Below are 14,644 nucleotides of genomic sequence, written 5' to 3' on the forward strand. Positions count from 1 at the left end.
CGGCCCAGTACATCACTGGGGCCACCCGGACTATTTACATTGACACTGCTGCTACTCACTGTTTGTTATCTATGCTTTACCTACACGTACAAATGACCTCGAATAACCTGTACCCCTGCACATTAACCCAATACCAACCAGTACCCCCTGTATATAGCCTCGTTATTGTTATTTTATTGTGTTACTTTTTATTATTTTTTACTTAATTTATTTGCTAAATATTTTCTTAACTCTTTCTTGAACTGCATTGTTGGTTAAGGGCTTGTAAGTAAGCATTTTACTGTAAGGTTGTATTTGGCGCATGTGACAATTAAAGCTTGATTTGATTTTGATTTGATAAGAGACAACCCCAGAGAGACTGTATGTTGAACCCGCTTCCCACTAATACCCCCACCACCTCCCTGCATTCTTTGCCATGGTTACGAGACAGATCTGCCGGTGTAGGCAGTTAATAAAGTTTTTCAGCAGCAGGGGCGAGCTGGGTGCTAATGTGTCTCGGTCTGTGTCCCCAGCAAATGGCACAATCAATATCAACTGTCCCAGGATGCACAACCACTACCAGAGGGCCAGGGAAACAACCAAGCTGCCAGCCAGGGTTGGATAATGTAAGGTGATTGAAATATTCAGCTTTAATAAAAAATGTCAAAAGCTGTTTTCAAAAGCTTGCTTCTAGAATTCATTTGTTTATGGGTTAGTGAAAATAAGAGTAATTTTAATTTATTTTTATACAATATATTAGTACAATTTATTGTACAAGAGCTTCCTTTTCATGTCACATATTTTTGTTTTCAGTAAATTATTTTGATACCTACAGTCAGGTCTAAAGTTATTGGCACCCTTGATAGAGATGAGCAAAAAAGACTGTATAAAATATATAATACAAATCCTGAGCTATATTGTATGTTCAAAGAAAAGGGGAAATTATTTTATTTTATTACTCAGAGAAAGACGTTGTTTATCCAAATGATTGGCACCCCTGTTTTCAATACCTCACCTTGCAAGGATAACAGCACCGAGCCTTTTTCTAAAGTGTTTTATGAGATTGGAGAACACATTGGGAGGGATCTTAGACCATTCCTCCATACAGAATCTTTCCATATTCTTGATATCCTTTGTCTGCTCTTATGGACTGCCCTCTTTAATTCAAACTACATGTTTTCAATGGGGTTCAGTCCGGAGACTGAGATGGCCATTTCAAAATATAGATTTTGTGGACAATTAACAATTTATTTGTGGATAATGATGTGTGCTTGGAGTTATTGTCTTGCTGGAAGATCTACTTGCGGCCCAGTTTGAGCCTCCTCGCAGAGGCAACCAGGTTTTTTGCTAAAATGTCCTGGTACTGGGTAAAGTTCATGATGCCGTTGATCTTAACAAGGGCCCCGGGACGTGTGGAAGCAAAATAACCCCATAACATCAAAGATCCACCATCATATTTCACCATATAGCTCAGTATTTGTATTTGTCACGTCCTGACCAGTAAAGGGCCTATTTGTTATTGTAGTTTGGTCAGGACGTGGCAGAGGGTATTTGTTGTACATGTTTTTGGTTATGTGTTTATATAGAGGGTTATTTTGTGTAGAGTGTTTCTGGGTTTAGTGGTGTATCTATGTAGAAAGGGTATTTGATTTAAGTGGTTCGGGGTTTATTAGATATGTATCTATGTAAGATGGGGTGTTTGATTTAGGTGTTCCGGGTTGTTGGGTATGTTCTTGTATTGTATTTCTAGGGGGCTGGTCTAGTGTTGTATTTCTGTGTTGGCCTGGTGTGGCTCTCAATCAGGAACAGATGTACATCGTTGTTGCTGATTGAGAGTCATACTTAGGTCGCCTGTTTTCACCTGTTAGTTTGTCGGAGATTGTGCTGGTTTAGCTGTGTGCCTGACAAGACTGTCCAGTTCGTTTGTGGTTTGTATACGTTTATTGTGTTTTCCTTCTTCACCAAATAAAAAGAATATGAGTATATATTTTCCCGCTGCGTCTTGGTCTTTACCCTACGACAACCGTGACAGTATTATTTATATACAGTCTTTTTTGCTCATCTTTATCAAGGGTGCCAATCATTTTTGAACTGACTGTATATCTATTCAGTTATTGCACAACAGGTACGTACATAGGTCCCCGTCAGTAAAATATATGCATAATGTATATCATGCACGTTGTTGATATACATAATTGACAGTGAATATTACAGTTCCCATTACCAGTAAAATAATTGGAACAACCAATTTAATCACATTTTATGTTACTTTATTGAAATGAAACATGTTTATAGCAACCCATCCAAGTGTTCTGTTTTTATTGATTTGCAACACAAGATTACTATAAAAGTTCTATCTGTCTCTGAAAGGACTTTTATTGTCATGTATGCATTCAGCAGCTGGGCAGAAATCTTGAAAGTCTCAGGTAAAACACACAGTATATATGGGGGTCATGACCAATGTTCCCTCAAAAAAATGTCATCACTGAGCAAATTTCAGGTCTGCAGAGCGCAAACTTGAACGTTGTAAAAATTCAGTGCAACAGGCTATACCCACTTTAAGTTACAGTTTTAAAAGTGGCCAAGAGGATGGTTAAAGTTTTACGTGCTCCTAACCAACTGTGTTATTTTGTTCGTTTTTTTGCGTTGTTTGTAACTTATTTTTTAACTTATTTTGTACATAATGTTGATGCTACCTTCTCTTATGACCGAAAATAACTTCTGGACATCAGAACAGCGATTACTCTTTTTCCTTTAACGAGTCCAACATGAAGGATATACTGCTTTCTCGGGAACAGGCCCAAATCCCCCTCACTTGCGTGAAGAGAAAACGGAGAAAAGAGGGGCGGAGGTCAGGCTGCCTTCTGAGAATTCATAGGAGAGGGAGTAAACCCCCACTGCCATCCGTTCTATTGGCCAACGTGCAATCTTTGGAAAATAAAATCGATGGCCTACGAGCAAGAATAACCTACCAATGGGACATTCAAAACTGTAACATCTTATGTTTCAACAAGTCGTGGCTGAACGACGACATGAACAACATACAGCTGGCGGGTTTTACACTGTATCGGCAGGATAGAACAGCAGCCTCTGGTAAGACAAGGGGTGGCGGTCTATGTATATTTGTAAACAACAGCTGGTGCACGATATCTAAGGAAGTCTCAAGGTTTTGCTCGCCTGAGGTAGAGTATCTCATGATAAGCTGTAGACCACACTATCTACCTAGATAGTTTTCATCTGTATTTTTCATAGCTGTCTACACATCACCACAGACCGATGCTGGCACTAAGACTGCACTCAATGAGCTGTATACCGCCATAAGCAAACAGGAAAACGCTCATCCAGATGCGGCGCTCCTAGTGGCCGGAGACTTTAATGCAGGGAAACTTAAATCTGTCATACCAAATTTCCACCGGCATGTTAAATGTGCATCCAGAGGGAAAAAAAACTCTAGACCACCTTTACTCCACACACAGAGACGCATACAAAGCTCTCTCTCACCCTCCATTTGGCAAATCTGACCATAACTCTATCCTCCTGATTCCTGCTTACAAGAAAAATTAAAGCAGGAAGCACCAGTGACTTGGTCAATAAAAAAGTGGTCAGATGAAGCAGATGCTAAGCTAAAGGACTGTTTTGCTAGCACAGACTGGAATATGTTACGGGATTCTTCCAATGGCATTGAGGAGTAAACCAAATCAAATCACTGGCTTCATCTATAAGTGCATCAGTGATGTCATCCCCACAGTGACTGTACGTACATACCCCAACCAGAAGTCATGGATTACAGGCAACATCCGCACTGAGCTAAAGGGTAGAGCTGCCTCTTTCAAGGAGCGGACTGTATCCCGGAAGCTTATAAGAAATCCCGCTATGCCCTCCGATGAACCATTAACCTCTCTAGGGTAGGGGGCAGTATTTGCACGGCCGGATAAAAAACGTACCCGATTTAATCTGGTTATTACTACTGCCCAGAAACTAGAATATGCATATAATTGTTTGATTTGGATAGAAAACACCCTAAAGTTTCTAAAACTGTTTGAATGGTGTCTGTGAGTATAACAGAACTCATATGGCAGGCAAAAACCTAAGAAGATTCCTTACAGGAAGTGCCCTCTCTGACCATTTCTTGGCCTTCTACACTCTCTTTATTGAAAACTGAGGATCTCTGCTGTAACGTGACACTTCCTACGGCTCCCATAGGCTCTCAGAAGGCGGCAAAACGTTGAATGATGCCTTTCCAGGCCATGGCTGAAAAACAGTAGCGGATTTGGATAGTGGTCGATCAGAGGACAATGGGACTGGGGGCGCGTGCACGAGCCGACACCATGTTTTTATTTTTTCGTCTTTGAACGAAAACAGGGTTTCCCGGTCGGAATATTATTGCTTTTTTCAGAGAAAAATCGCATAAAGATTGATTTTAAACAGCGGTTGACATGCTTCAAAGTACGATAATGGAATATTTAGAATTTTTTTGTCACGAAACGCGTCCGGCGCGTCACCCTTCGTCACCCTTCGGATAGTGTCTTGAACGCACGAATAAAACAGAGGATATTTGAACATAACTATGGATTATTTTGAACCAAACCAACATTTGTTATTGAAGTAGAAGTCCTGGGAGTGCATTCTGACGAAGAACAGCAAAGGTAATCCAATTTTTCTTATAGTAAATCTGAGTTTGGTGAGGGCCAGACTTGGTGGGTGTCAAATTAGCTAGCCCGTGATGGCGAGCTATCTACTCAGAATATTGCAAAATGTGCTTTTGCCGAAAAGCTATTTTAAAATCGGACATAGCGATTGCATAAAGGAGTTCTGTATCTATAATTCTTAAAATAATTGTTATGTTTTTTGTGAACGTTTATCGTGAGTAATTTAGTAAATTCACCGGAAGTTTGCGGTGGGTATGCTAGTTCTGAACGTCACATGCTAATGTAAAAAGCTGGTTTTTGATATAAATATGAACTTGATTGAACAAAACATGCATGTATTGTATAACATAATGTCCTAGGAGTGTCATCTGATGAAGATCATCAAAGGTTAGTGCTGCATTTAGCTGTGGTTTGGGTTTATGTGACATTATATGCTAGCTTGAAAAATGGGTGTCTGATTATTTCTGGCTGGGTACTCTGCTGACATAATCCAATGTTTTGCTTTCGTTGTAAAGCCTTTTTGAAATCGGACAGTGTGGTTAGATGAACGAGAGTCTTGTCTTTAAAATGGTGTAAAATAGTCATATGTTTGAGAAATTGAAGTAATAGCATTTCTAAGGTATTTGAATATTGCGCCACGGGATTCCACTGGCTGTTGAGTAGGTGGGACGATTTCGTCCCACATACCCTAGAGAGGTTAAACAGGCAAAGCGTCAATACAGGACTAAGATTGAATCGTACTACACCGGCTCTGACGCTCGTCGGATGTGGCAGGGCCTGCAAACTATTACAGACTGCAAAGGGAAGCACCTGACGGGCCTCCCCCAGGTGGTAAGGGTAGTTAACAACACATCTGTCACGCAGATCCTCATCACGGGGGCCCCTCAGGGGTGGGTGCTCAGTCGCCTCCTGTACTCCTGTACCAACAATGATGAGACAGACTATGGGGAGGAGGACAGAGACTTGGCTGTGTGGTGCCAGGACAACAACGTCTCCCTCAACGTGATTAAGACAAAGGAGATGATTGTGGACTACATCACCAAAAAACAAACATGGTCCAAGCACACCAAAGCAGTCGTAAAGAGGCCACGACAAAACCTAATCCCCCTCAGGAGACTGAAAAGATTTGGCATGGGTCCTCAGATCTTCAAAAGGTTCTACAGCTGCACCATCAAGAGCATCCTGACTGGTTGCATCACTGCCTGGTATGGCAACTGCTTGGCCTCCGACCGCAAGGCACTACAGAGGGTAGTGCGTATGGCCCAGTGTCAAGCTTCCTGCCATCCAGGACCTCAATACTAGGCGGTGTCAGAGAAAGACCCTAAAAATTGTCAAAGACTCCAGCCACCCTAGTCATTGACTGTTCTCTCTGCTACCGCATGGCTAGCGGTACCGGAGTGCCAAGTCTAGGTCCAAGAGGCTTCTTAACAGCTTATACCCACAAGCCATAAGACTCCTGAACATCTAATCAAATGGCTACCCAGACTACTTACATTGCCCGCCCCCCACTACTCTCTGTTATTATCTATGCATAGTCACTTAAATAACTCTACCTACATGTACATATTACCTCAATTACCTCAACACCAGTGCCTCCACACATTGACTCTGTACCAGTACCCCCTGTGTATAGCCTCGCTATTTTACTGCTGCTCTTTAATTATTTGTTACTTTTATTTCTTATTCTTATTTATTTTATGTATTTTTTAAAACTGCATTGTTGGTTAGGGCTTGTAAGTAAGCAGTTCACTGTAAGGTCTACATCTTTTGTACTCGGCGCATGTGACAAATACAATTTGATTTGATTTACTGTGGCTATTTGAACATAACCAGAGTTGCCTACCATCAAAAACAATAGAAAAAAATGCATGCCATAACATTTTAATATGGAAATAGCTGTTCTATCATTCAGCCTACAGTAGCAGTCAATGTAGGTCTACATTCCATGAGACTTGCAGGGCTTGACATTAACCTGTTTATTCATTTCTCCTTCAGACAAGGTGACTGAAAATGTTGTTGTGTTGTTTGATGCAAGAAACCACTTTACAAAATAAAATGCATTATTATTCCCATGCCTTTATTACAGAGAATCAAACCAATTATGCTACCCTCAGCTTATTGGCTACTTAGTTTATTCAAGCCTGTCTCAAAATACAACACTGCCCCTTTAAGAACAAAAACAAGCTATTTACCTGACTCACTTTTCAAATATGTCTAGAAATGTACACGTTTTGTGCTCTTGTAGGAAGCAGTCAGTCCCCTATTACTGACTACACATGATCTATAACTGGGCTAATAACTTACTAACTAACAAAGAATATTAACAAAATGTTCTCTCGCTCTGATCTCAAAAGAAGCGCATCTACTCACAACCGCTCATGCCGTTAACAGTCCAAAGTAAATGGCACAGATCCATAAATGGCAATGGCCTATTTGCATATAGGCCTACTGCAGCTCTGATTGGTTACGCCGCGCTGGTCTGTGTGTAGAGTATGGGCGTATCAATGCAATATAATCCTTCTCCTATGCGTTCTGCCTACAACAACATTTATTGGATAATTCGTTTTACATAGTTCGTTTTGTTTCGGTATGTTGCATTGAAAGTGGCTAATATTGCGTTGATTCGATCACAATTGCCACAGTAAAGGGAAACATTGGTGTTACCTAACAGGGAACACTTTAGAAAGTTGAGTGAACTTCAACTTCATGCTTCTCTCCATGGGCTGATACTGTATTTGTTGTGCGTGGCAGTCCGGGGAGATGAGCTGCAAGAGGGAACGTTGGCCATGACCCTTAGCGTTCTTCTTATTGGACCATATTAGTGGTCAGAGCACAAAGCCGGCCAATAACCAGCACCTCCCCTTCTATCTCTTACTCTACTACTACGTTATTGAGGAAAAATGTACTTTATATGCCTGTGATATGTGGTTGTTCCACCTAGCTATCTGAAGATGAATGCACTGACTGTAAGTTGGTCTGCATAAGAGCGTCTGCTAAATTACAAACATGTAAATGTAAGTCTGACACTGTGCTTATGGTTCATGCATAATTTATTAAAGACAATATTTTTTAAATGGGTAGATCAGCTCTGAAATTAGCAGATAGAATCAAAGTCTATCTATTATTTGAGCAGAATACCTAAATTATACATTTGATATGATTGACAGACGTAGTAATACAAATAAAATAATTTAGGGAGCCTTCCAAAGAGGCTGAAAAATATCATCTCTACAAATGATTTACAGGACACCGGTATCATGTTTAAGTGTGCCTTGAATTCTAAATAAAGCATAATAGACAGTGTCACCAACAAAGCACCCCCACATCATCACACCTTCTCCTCTATGCTTCACGGTGGGAACCAAACATACGGAGATCATCCGTTCACCTAGTCTGCGACACTGTGGTTGGAACCAAAAATCTCAAATTTGGACTCATCAGACCAAAGGACAGATTTACACTGGTCTAATGTCCATTGCTCGTGTTTCTTGGCCCAAGCAGGTCTCTTATTTTTATTGGTGTCCTTAAGTAGTGGTTTCTTTGCAGCAATTCGACCATGAAGTCCTTATTCATGCAGTCTCCTCTGAACAGTTGATGTTGAGATGTGTCTGTTGCCTGAACTCTGTGAAGCATTTATTTGGGCTGCAATCTGAGGTGCAGTTAACTCTAACGAATTTATCCTCTGCAACAGAGGTAACTCTGGGTCTTACTTTCCTGTGGCGGTCCACATGAGAGATAGTTTCATCATAGAACTTTTCTGGATTAAATGACCTTTATAACCTAAAGTAATGATGGACTGTCATTTCTCCTAACTTATTTAAGCTGTTCTTGCCATAATATGGACTTGGTCTTTTACCAAATAGTTGGTTGAAAGAATGCCAAGAGTGTGAAAAGCTGTCATCAAGGCAAAGGGTGGCTACATTGAAGAATCTAAAATCTAAAATCTATTTTGATTTGTTTAACACGTTTTTGGTTACTACATGATTCCATATGTGTTATATCATAGTTTTGATGTCCTCACTATTATTCTACAATGTAGAAAATAGTACAAATAAAGAAAAACCCTGGAATGAGTAGGTGCTTCCAAACTTTTGACTGGTACTGTATATATTTATATGGCCAATCAACCAATCGCTCCAATCTTAATTCCAACCCTCAGATGTCCATAGACTAACCCATCTTTCCCAGTACACTACCATTTTACTATTTCCTTTTGCAATACATCCTTCTATTTTACTGTGATGTCTTACAAGGGTCTTGAACCTCTCTATTTGTAGCATTTCTATCGAGATTGCCCTAAAAATAAATACTTTTACCTAAGAGTATAATCATATTTCCCATTGATTGATTGTTGTTTTTCAAATCTCCTAACAATACGGTTTGCAGGTCCATCTGAAGACAGACTTTATGATTTATTATAGAACGGGTGGGCCTAATCCTGAATGCTGATTGGTTAAAACCACATTCCAGCTGGTGTTTATTCCACAAGTTACCACCGGCTAAATCTATGACCTTAAAATACCTATTCCATCTGACTGCGCAATCCACTGTCTCATCAGCCCAGCCAAGAAATGTATAAACTTGATCTCTACTATAAAAATAATCTAGACATGATCTCACATTTCTTTTAGACTAACATTTAGTTTTCTACAGCGGAGATTTGTATAAACCTTGCTGTCTGTCTCTCGGACATTTGCAACATTGTTTCAATATTCAAATTCGATCTCCAGCTGTCCCATAGTAATGAATGTGTCCGGAGACAAGATGAGATAGACAAGCAGGCAGCGTATCTCAGCCAGTCGAAATCATGAATCAGCTGGCATCATTTTTATGGATATATACAAAGAAATGTCAATTGAAAAAAGGTCAAACAAAATGAAGCTAGTTTTCAGTCTTTCCAGTTTCAGTTTGAAGTGATTATGTTAGCTGTGTTGTTGGCTAGCACCTCTGAACAACAGTGTCTTGATGAGTGAGCAAATTTTCTATGCCAGGCAAAATCGCACCTCATTAGCTCATTGTTATGGATGTATCCAAATTAATGTCACTAGAAAACAGCTTAAACAAATACAAATGTGGCTACTTCGCTGTTATTCTGGCTGCACTTTTTGATGTGACTGTAAGTTAACCGTAGTTGGCTAGCTAGCAAGCAGAACGTTGCCAGCCAGTATGTCAATGGAACATTTAGAACAAACGACTGGGTCGTGTCCATAGATACAGAACAAAAAGACTGAAAGTTTTTAAAGAAAATATGTCCATCATTATTTGAATATGTTGGTAAGCCGTTGTATGAAGTGATAATGCCCTCGAAGCCAGTGTTTGGAGGATATATTGGCACAGTTTGTTCGACTTCAACTCAGGCCTAACAACACCCATGCCAGTATATAATCCAAACACTGGCTTCTCTGGCATTACCACATAAACAACAACTCCTGGACCTGACTCCAAAAGTGAGTCACCGAAGGACAATGCCAAAAGAGATTATCTATTGATTCTGTTACCTCTTGGTAGAGTCCGCACAGAGCTGACTGTTCAATATCATGAAATTGGGGAGAAAAACTATTTTTAAAAACATTCTCCCCGCTAAAATAATGCTCAATATATGTGGCATATATTGAGCATTATTTTAGTGGGGAGAATGTTTTAAAAAATAGTTTTTCTCCCCAATTTCATGATATCCAATTGGTAGTTACAGACTTGTCCCATCGCTGCAACTCCTGAACGGAATCGGGAAAAGCGAAGGTCGAGGGCCAAGCCGCACTGCTTCTTGACACACTGCTCGCCGAACCCGGAAGCCACGCGCACCAATGCGTCATAGGAAACACTGTACAACTGATGACCACGTCAGCGTGCATGCGCCCGGCCCGCCACAGGAGTCACTAGAGCACGATGGGACAAGGACATCCCGGCCGGCCAAACCCTCCCCTAACCCGGACAAGACTGGGCCAAATGTGCGTCACCTCATGGGTCTCCCGGTCACCGACGGCTGCGACACAGCCCGGGATCTTACCCGGATCTGTAGTGATGCCTCAAGCACTGCAGTACCTTAGACCGCTGCGCCACTCAGGAGGCCCCGTGGTGAGAATTTTATATAATGGTTACATTGAAAAGAACGGATTAATGCGTCAATTGTTGTTTTGTATATCAGTTCATAAACCTGATCCCATGGTATTGGTATAACGGTTGTCGTCGGATTTAGACCAAAATGCAGCGGGGAAATGTGCACTCATCTTCTTTATTATAATCGAACAAGAAGGAGAACCAAAATAAACACGTACACAAAGAAACCACAACGACTATTCACAGGCTGGTAAGGCACAAGGCTATACACAAAACAATCTCCCACCAAGCACTCAACAAACACATACATATATATAGGACTCTCAATCAGAGGCAACTAGAAAACACCTGCCTCCAATTGAGAGTCCAACCCCAATTAACAAAACATAGAAATACAAAAGACTAGACAGAACATAGAAATACTCTAACATAGAACAGTGCCCAAAAACCCCCGGAATACATAAATCAAATACCCTACTAAACAAACCACCACCCCGAACCACATAAAACAAATACCCTCTGCCACGTCCTGACTAAACTACAATAACAAATAACCCCTATTACTGGTCAGGACGTGACAGTTGGGACATCAAAAATCTGTTCCCAACTATCTTGAATTTTATGCCGAATAGTTGTCAAACCTCTTGACCTTAAATGAAACTGATACATTTTACGATTTATACTATTCATTTTAAGCCATGCCTGGTTTTTCATTGGAGGCAGAAAAAACAATGAATTCCTTTCTCTTTTGAGTAATTGTCTCTTTCATTTTTGTCGTAGAGCTGTGATGAGTTGGTTATACTCCATACACCTTTGTTTGTTGCTTGTGTGACATAATTTTACCGTCCTGATTTACAATGTCATTCATGAACATGATACCTTCCTTATCCATATTTTCCAATAAAATTGGTCTTTCCTCTATCTAGTACATTGAACTTTAGCGATATTATTTGCTAACAATACACATATGATTATTCTATTAAAGACAATTTTGTGAGGGTAACCTACTAGAAATGTAAACACTAAAAACTTGTTTGATATACTATCATTTCACAATAACACATTTTCTTGTAACACAAGTCAAATTTTAACACATTAAAAATGGATTCCACTGGTCTTTGCTTTCACAAACACCTTAAAGGTTGTTTGGAGTGCCTTTTTAGTTTCTAAATACATTACAATTGCATTGGACACAGGTTATCAAGTCATTTCACATGCAATGGAACATGTTACAATTCTGGTAGGGTAACTGATGCTTTTGGTGGTTCCATGCTTTCTTGGTTGTTCATCTGATGACATCTTCTTGATCCCGATTATATCATTCAACTCCTCTTCTAATAGTTTTATTTTTATTCACCCAAATTCTGATGAACATGCATGCAGCCTTGTTCCCAAGGTCCTCACCTGTGACCTTTAAAGTAGTCACAGGTTAAGGGTCTCAGGGACAACGAAACACCCTTAGATATGTCTCTAAATAGACTCAAGTGAATCTATTTGAGGATTAAAATACAACACAACAAAGATAATAGAGTATATATAATATTATCACGTCACAATCAGAGGCATTGGTTGAATGATGGTGGGAGGTGTATAAAGGCTTTTGTTACAAAATGGCGAACAAAAGTTCATGGGAAACTTACTTATGATGTCCCCTGAAAGTAAGAGTCAATCTGACACTAGTTTGGACACCATACAATTGTGTTGAGTGTGTTGTTGGGTTGGTGGACGGCTCCACCTCATAATGGCTCATCTCTTAAACTCCAAACTTGCTGGAGATATTACCTGAAAGAGGAAAAGAAGACAGGGTAAGAAATAATTGGGAGGTATTGATACACAGTACTATTCTTGTGTTTTCATTTGAATCATTCAGGGACATAGGATACGGGACATTGAGATTTTGTATATGCCTTACATTCCTGTCCATCCAAGGTCTATATACCTAACGTCACCCCCTAGTGGTAGACAGACAGACAGACAAACAGTTACTGTTGAAAGAGACTGGCAGGCTAATTGTTTAAACTAACCAGACAATTAGTGTTTGAGGAGCATCTGATGAACATACAGTCACCAGGCTCCACTCAATGTGTGACTGTCCTCATTGAACTCAGTAAAACAAAATCTAAGTGTATGGGCTACACCGCCATGACATACATACTGTGTGTACTTGTATGGCGCACATCAAAAGCCAGCTGTAGCTAGAAATGTTTAAAAAAAATCAATGTGCTAAGTTTGCAGCATGCATGCTAATGACAGATGGTGAAGATGGCCTTCACAAGCAGCAAGAACAAATCTCAGAGCTCATAAAACGAAATACATACATGTGCAAAGGAATACAAATAAACCCAACACAACAAAGGTGCATGGAGCATGTACTGCGCTGTCTGTGAAATTAGACCCCTCTTTCCTCTTTTCCCCTCTGGTTTCCCCTGTCCCAGTTTTACGAGCTCCTCCTTTCTTGCCAAAGCATGAGAGCACAAGAGGAAGGTGGATGGAGAAAACCAGAGAGAGGGGGAGTATAACAAAAATATATTGTGAAGAAAAAGAAAATCAAAAAGAAATAGTGAAAAAAAAAAATATCAAAAATAAAAAATGTAAAGAGAATAACGGCTGCTAGCCGAAGAGGTCAGATAGCTTCTCTCTTTTTGTTTGCCGGTTCGCTCGATTATGTCCACTCACCATTTTGGCTCTAGCTGGTACTTACGTGTGTTGCTTACATGAACACACACATGACTATGTGCACATACTGTACATACATACACAAGAGCGAGCCACACACACACACGCAAACATGCACAGTTGCACACACACACACACTTGATTAGTTATTGATCCATTACCCTGAGAAAAAAATTGAATTATTCAATCGGTAAAGGAAATAAAGCACAATAAACCCTAAACCTGCTCCATCTTCACTGTCTTCCTTTTCAGGGCTGTAGCCTAGACAGTAAAATTAAAAAGGTGCCCGCTCTACTCCCCCAGATTTCTCTTTCTTATTTGTCTCTCTCCTTCTTCTATTCATTTCCCAAGCTTTGTCCCTGCCTCTTTTTGTGGCTGTCTCCCTGTGCTAAGTCAGATCCCTAATTCTCTGGGCGATTAAAGTCCAAGCAGCCAGGGTGTGAGACAGGTACACGAAGACAATCGCATTGATTCCATTACAGCTGCACCTACAGCCATAATTTCCCAACACAATACCACAAACACCAGCCGGCGCCTCCATCTCTGACGCACTCCCTTGATAAATCTGTGTCACCTACATACATCCCACACACACAAACAACACACACAAACACACATATGCAAGCCTACAGTCCCTCTCTTTCTCTGTCGCCTGCTTTCTCACCACTGTCCCAGCCTCCCCATCTCTGTCTCTCACTCCATTTCCCCTCATCTCCATCTATTTCCTCTTCCTACTCCCCCCCTCTCTTTCTGTCTCTCTTTCTTGCTTATACTCTCACCCTTTTTTCAGGCGTGACGTCTCGTCTCGCCCATCTTGAAGTCTAAGTGTGTGCGCATGTGTGTCTGTACATGTGTGCACGCACACACGTGTGGTGTGTGTGCACGCTGCTCTGCTCGTGCATTTGGGAAAGAGAGCAAATGTGTGTGAGAGCTGGAGGGAGGGAGAGTGGAGGACGGAGGCATCGGCGGGAGCAGATAGACACTAATGCCCTGTTTACATCCAGACGTATTTCATTTTGCCGTACGTCGTCTTGACAGAGTCTTGCCCCACTACTGAACAGACAAGTGTAGCACAGATAGAGCAATGAGACACACATTTCACTGGATGTATAAATGTGAAGCATCCGGTTGGCGTTTCCACTCACTACCAGTGAGAAAAAGCCCATGGAACGAGATTTTGGCCGACATTCTGCAAATGTTCTCATCAATTGAACATTTGATCTCAATACAGTTTTCTGCTCCCAAAGCTAGAATCTGTTAAGAACAGAGTGGACTAAGTTTTG

The 14,644-nt window shown here is 40.7% G+C and overlaps 1 long non-coding RNA gene across 2 annotated transcripts in view; it reads right to left on the reverse strand.

The window, feature by feature from the left end:
* Positions 1-10,991: 10,991 nt before the first annotated feature.
* The window catches only part of LOC106570122 (uncharacterized), a 55,117-nt gene continuing 51,464 nt past the window's right edge, over positions 10,992-14,644 (reverse strand). The window contains exon 4 of one of the 2 annotated variants that reach the window (XR_006758857.1): positions 10,992-12,467. This is a non-coding gene — a long non-coding RNA (uncharacterized lncRNA). The remainder of the gene's footprint in view (positions 12,468-14,644) is intronic. The other variant, XR_001320617.2, reaches the window with a different exon arrangement.

The sequence above is a fragment of the Salmo salar genome, chromosome ssa14 (assembly GCF_905237065.1).
Source record: "Salmo salar chromosome ssa14, Ssal_v3.1, whole genome shotgun sequence".
In the NCBI taxonomy this organism is placed as follows: domain Eukaryota; kingdom Metazoa; phylum Chordata; class Actinopteri; order Salmoniformes; family Salmonidae; genus Salmo; species Salmo salar.